Below are 6,000 nucleotides of genomic sequence, written 5' to 3'. Positions count from 1 at the left end.
AGAAAAGAACAAGAAATAAATAAAAAAAATAAAAAAAATATTTCATCTTCCCAAAAAATTTAGAGGGAGGTTTGATCTAGTTTCTTTGAAAGGATTCATTGGGATTTAGCAAAGAGCATCTTCGACGTCATTGTTCCTTCTTCTTTTTGTATTTGAAGAGCTTCATTTTTTTGAAGAATTTGTAAAAAGTAAAATAAACTTCTACTAATTAGAAGTCTATTCAAATTTACAATTATTAACTAGCTTCTAATTTAATTACTTAAATTGCCTTCTACTTCATCTCAATTCTTGATGCTCTTAAGTAGTAAAAAACCACTCATACACACCTCAAAAACAATACAATGCATTCCAATAATTCAACAAAAACTCATCTTTGAAGACAACTTTTTATTATTTATTTTAATTTTTTATCTAGTATTAAATATCATCCAAAATTAAAAATTTATCTGAAGCGATTCTTCATCCATGGATGAATTTCCATCCATAATAAAAATTCACCCACTCCATTCACAAATTTTCATTCAATTTAATCTAACATCATCTACACCATTTTTCATCCAAATTACTTTTATTCATCCAAATGGTTCATCGAAAATCTAACTTGATATCAATCCTAATTACTTGTCTTAAATTGTATTTAATTTAACTTGGTTGCCTACACACAATTGTCCCTTAGAAATTTTCACAGAAGCAATTGGGTGGTTGAAGGTGAGCTCGCTGAAGTTGGCTGTACCGTAGCAAGAGGAAGACAACAACCACCAGCCTAATTCTTTTCTTCTCCAACATCCGCCGTCTCAGCGTCCAACCACTGGGGCTCCAGCACTTCCTCAGACAAGTTGCTATGGACAACCCAAGCTTCCTTACAACAGCTAATCCACCATCTGGACCAATTCCATTGCGGCTTAAGAGAACTGTTATGAATTTTAAACTAGTTGGCACGCCTTGTGGATGGACACCAATCTCAACAAGCCATGGTACTAAATAACTACCAGAAGTTGTATTGAATAACACATTTTTCCTGCCCTTTGCATAATCGCAATTCTAGTGTTCTTGGTTCTTGCTCCAAATGCAGCAGAGACCGCACTGGATCTAGTTCCAATCCACCGGATCTTCCAACTCAGAGCAATCCTTGCTCTCCAACAAGTTCCTACACGAAGACGATAGAACGGTCGAAGAGTGTTGAGATGCCTGCCATCAGGACATCCACCAAGTTGATCCAGAATAAGAATTGCACCCCCCTACAACGCCACAATTGCTTCCGATTGGGTATTTTATTTAGCTAATCATTGAGATTGGAGCTTCATCAGCGACTCCTCATAGTAAGGAATCTAACAACGCCGGAAGGCACGTGGTATTGAAAAACCGGGTTACTGCAAGGACATCAAGATTCCAGTAGGAGACATCTAGCAAAAGTCGAGTGCTTCCCTTGTTTTCAACAGCCACCGTCTTCCTGTGAATTTGAGGAGAAGGTTGTTGAGTGTGAATTTGATTAATTAGTAAGGTTGATCTCTCCTAATAAGAAGTAAGATTTTTTTTTAATTAATCAGTCTATAAATTAAGTAGTAGTATGAATTAGAATAAATCACCTAACAAAGTGATTTATTTTAGTTCACTTTAAGAATGTTATAGGACTTCTTGGATACTTTATCAAATACTAATAGGAACTCATTATAATTTTTTGATAATTAAAATTTTTGTGAACTAGAATAGACTTCTAATAAATGGGCATTTATTTTACCTCACAATTATAGTAGTAGGTAATTTCCTAACTATCTTATTGTAAAAAGAAAAAAAAAAAATATATATATATATATATAACTTGGGCTCTATGCCATCCTTGTATGGAATTCTTTTTCACATGCAAGATTTCTTAGAATCACTCTTACACAATGGTAGTTTTGTATTATAATCAAAGATGGAAAAAAAATCTTACTTGGAATGATATTCAAGTAAGAAATTCTTTTTCAGGTATTTCTATTCTATTTTCCTTCTTTATTAAAAGGTTCTTTAACTGGATTGCAAGTAGACTAGTCAAAAGCTAAATTGCTTGTAGTTTGGTAGATAAAATTACATTATTGTATTGTAATTGTTTGTAGTATGTAAAAATTAACTAAAATATATAATATATTTATAAGTATTGATATGTATTAAAGTGGTTAATAAGTTAATTTAAAGAGAGTGATATAAGAAAATTTATTTTGATGTTTACCTATTTTGATTATAGTGTTTGAATTATATGAAATTTAGATATTGAGTACAAAATTTAAAGAGAAGATTGAAGCTCAAAGATAAAAATCCAAACCTCTAAGAAGCTTATTTGGAGGAATGAAAGTAAAGTATGGATGGATGAAGGTAAGGAGATAAGATCTTCATCTCTATTGGTTGAAAGTCATATCTAATAGGCTTTGAAGAGGCTATCGACAACCATAACAAAGATTTTGGCAACTTCAAAAAGAATATTTGAGAATCAGAAAGTAAAGATTGTAAGGTTTAGAATTTGGGCTATAATTTGTGTACAAAGTTTAGAAGGTTTAGAATTAGGATAATAAAATTATAGCCATTTGAAGTTAAAGGATCTTTTTAAGATATATTATTTTTCTTTTGAATAAACAAGGAGTTATACAATAGCTTTTGGAGATCAAGAGATGTAGTTACATGGATAATTTCAAGATCTATATCTTTTATAAAAAATTATTATATTTGAAGTTTATATAAAAGAATTATAGAGCATTGAAGACAACATATCTAATTCAAAGAGTATAAGTGAATTTTTTTATTGATAGTAATGTTCATAGCCATATCTTAAGTTTCTAGAAGAAATTTTCGCTCAAATTTTTTAAAGATATAAATTATTAAGTTCAAAACCTATATATCAAAATTTTATAGTATTTAAATATTTAATTTATGAAATATGAAGAAAATTACATGTAGATATTTATAAGTAAGAATTTGAAGCTATTGTTAGGATTTTAGTAATATTTTAAGATTTATAATAAATTTATAGTTGAAATTTGTTTTAATAATTATTTAAAGTATATAAATAATTCATGTAAAATTTTAGTTTTTTTGGATAATTCAAATGTAAGATATAAGTTGTTGAAGTATGGAGAAAATTCACCTTAAAGATATATAAGGTTTTAAAATATTTTAGCATGTTTTGGATGTTCTTTGGTACTTAAGGCTTATATATTGATGTAATTATTACTGCAGGGATAATCTGATATATATAAACTTGGTACTTTTTTTTCTTAAAACTTCATTAAGTAATTAGTGATAGCTAGAAGCCCAATACTTTCTTAAGATAAATTCTTGCTACTCCAATATTTTGATGCTTCTACTAAGAAAGCCTAAAGGCACTAAATTTTTCAATAAGTCAAGATAGAAGATCAAATCCCAAGGTTTCTATTGTGAAGTAGAATAGATGCCCATGATTTATTTAAAGCATTTCTTCAATTTATGGAAGAAAGACAATAAATGCATGGGAAGGATAGAAATACTACCAAAGCTTTATAAGTAGTGGTGGATAAGATTAAAATATTTGATGGAAGGAACATCATTAAGTTCTTAAGAATTTACACATACAAAATGGAGGTATATCAAGTTTCAAAAATGAAGATGATTATCACCTTTGATTTGGTAGTAATACTAAAAATTAAAGAAAAGAAGTGAGAATTACATATTGAAGCTATATTATAGAAGAAATTTGAAGAATTCTTGAAAGATGAATTTTTTGAAGAAGATTCAAAGAGAATGACAAAACAAACCTTTCTAGAAAGAATTAAGTAAAGGCCAAAGAATCAAATGGCTCTAAATAAACTAACCAAGAAATTTGAGATTAAGTTTGGGCAATTGCTATGGCAAAAGAGATTGCTCATAAAAATAAGAAAAACTGGGTTATTCTTGCAAGCAATTGATGAATACTTAGAAGATAAGCTACTCTTTTATGTAATAAACGAGACATTTAAGAGTGATTTCATCAATAATTGGAGGTTAGTAGAGGAGTCAATAGAGATTTTGGCTAAGCAACAAAAGATTAAGACTTATGGTTTAATATCAAGGCTGAAGCCAATGCCTATATGCCAAAATCTAGTACTACCTCAAAAAATGATGAAGACTATAAAAGATGACACTCTTCAAGAATTGATCAAAGATATACAAGATTTGAGGGTGAAAATGATTGAGCTAAAGAAACTCCAAATACCAAACTCATCAAAGACAATTGAAGGCTCAAAGGAATTTATAGAGAGTTATATGCAGTATAACAATTTAAACCACAAGCATGATAAGTGTGATAATTATGAGGTTGCAATAAAAGATGGTATTGTATATTTCAAAGATGGTAAGATAAGACTCACAAGATCAAATGAGCCTTTTAAGACTAATTTTAGAAAAGATGGTATGAAAAAATTGATTGAAGAGCAAACATCAAAGAATAATATCATACAAAAAAAAAAAAAAAAAAAAAAAAAAAAAAATTGAGTCTTATTCTATTATAATTGGAAAAAAAATAAATTAAGACTAATTCCTTATTAACTATAGAAGTTATGATTAAAGAAGCTGAAGCTATCAAAAAAATAATTAGAAAGAATGATTCAATTCATGCTATTAGGATTAAAGCATTTTTATGTGAAAACAAACATGATGATGATTTGCATGATGTTATGGTTGAGGAAAAAAGAAGTATAGCTATTCATGAAGAGAATTTTGTTGAGCTTGAAAATAAGAAGAAGTCTCTAAAAAAACAAAGAAGTCTCTAAAGAGCAAAAATTAGAAAAGATATCTTCTTCTACTCATTTTGGTGGTACACCATTATCAAAAGAGTGGTGGGAGAAGGACAATGAGAAGGAGAAAGATGACACAAGAAAATCTAAAGGTAAGAATTATACTTATAAGCTTCAATCTAACATTGAGACATCTACAAATATGAAAAATATTTAGAAAAGAGGATTTTAGATGCCAAAATTGAATTCACTCTAAGAAAGGCCTTTGATATAGTCAAGAAAGATTTCTATGAGTTGATCATCAATGTGATAAAGAAGACGAGATAGATGAAAGTTGAAGTTATTATGTTAAAGATGTTGGATACTTGGATAATTATGGATGAAGAAGAAAAGATAGAATAGATATTTGCATAGTTTGTAATACTAGAAATTAGAAGTAAGGCTAATATGGAAGATGAAATTTTATTTAAACATATTGAAGAACATCAAATAACATACACATCTTTGAAATCTATAAAGATAAAGAAAAATACATAAGAAAAATGTGTAAATATTTTTTCTAAATGTGATAATGATAGAATGAGAAGTAATAGTTATTTAATTTCTTATTGGGTAAGAATTACTACAGAGACATATGTGAGGTTGGAAGATTCTAAAGATCCAATTTTGGCCTTAGTTAATCATGGATCTGAAATCAAGATCATGTCAAGATAGATATATGAGAAGAATAAGTGGCCAATTGATATGAACCATGGTTGGATAATTAGAGCTGCAAATAACCAATAAGGTGATTTATATAGAGCTTGTTCACCCATAAAGATTAAGATTAGAAATATGAAAGTGGAACAAAATTTCTTTGTGAAAAAACTTTATTACATATCTAGTAATACTTAGTCACTTCTATATTAAAACTACTAGAATAAAGACTAAAGTTTTGAATGATAATTCATATTATGCCAAGATTTATAATTGAGATGGAAAAAAAAAAAAACTATATAATTTATTATTGTGAAATCCATCCATAAGAAGCATAGAGAATAATTAAGAGAAATGCCTTTAGAGCCGAAAAATAACTTTGTGAATTTCTATGACTATCATAATGTTTCATCTAATAAGTTAGCAAATAATAGCTTTTGAGTGGAATTTGCTAGTTGTTGGTTTTCCATCTTTTTATTGTGACAAATATACATAAATTACAAATAAAGATAGAAAATAGAATATAATATTTTTTAGATCTTATTTCATTAATAGAAAATATTTTCTATTCTTTTGCTTAATT

Source organism: Physcomitrium patens, chromosome 1, assembly GCF_059467195.1.
Source record: "Physcomitrium patens ecotype Gransden chromosome 1, ASM5946719v1, whole genome shotgun sequence".
In the NCBI taxonomy this organism is placed as follows: Eukaryota; Viridiplantae; Streptophyta; class Bryopsida; order Funariales; family Funariaceae; genus Physcomitrium; species Physcomitrium patens.
The sequence above is the reverse complement of the archived record's forward strand: the minus strand, read 5'-3'. Positions refer to the sequence as shown.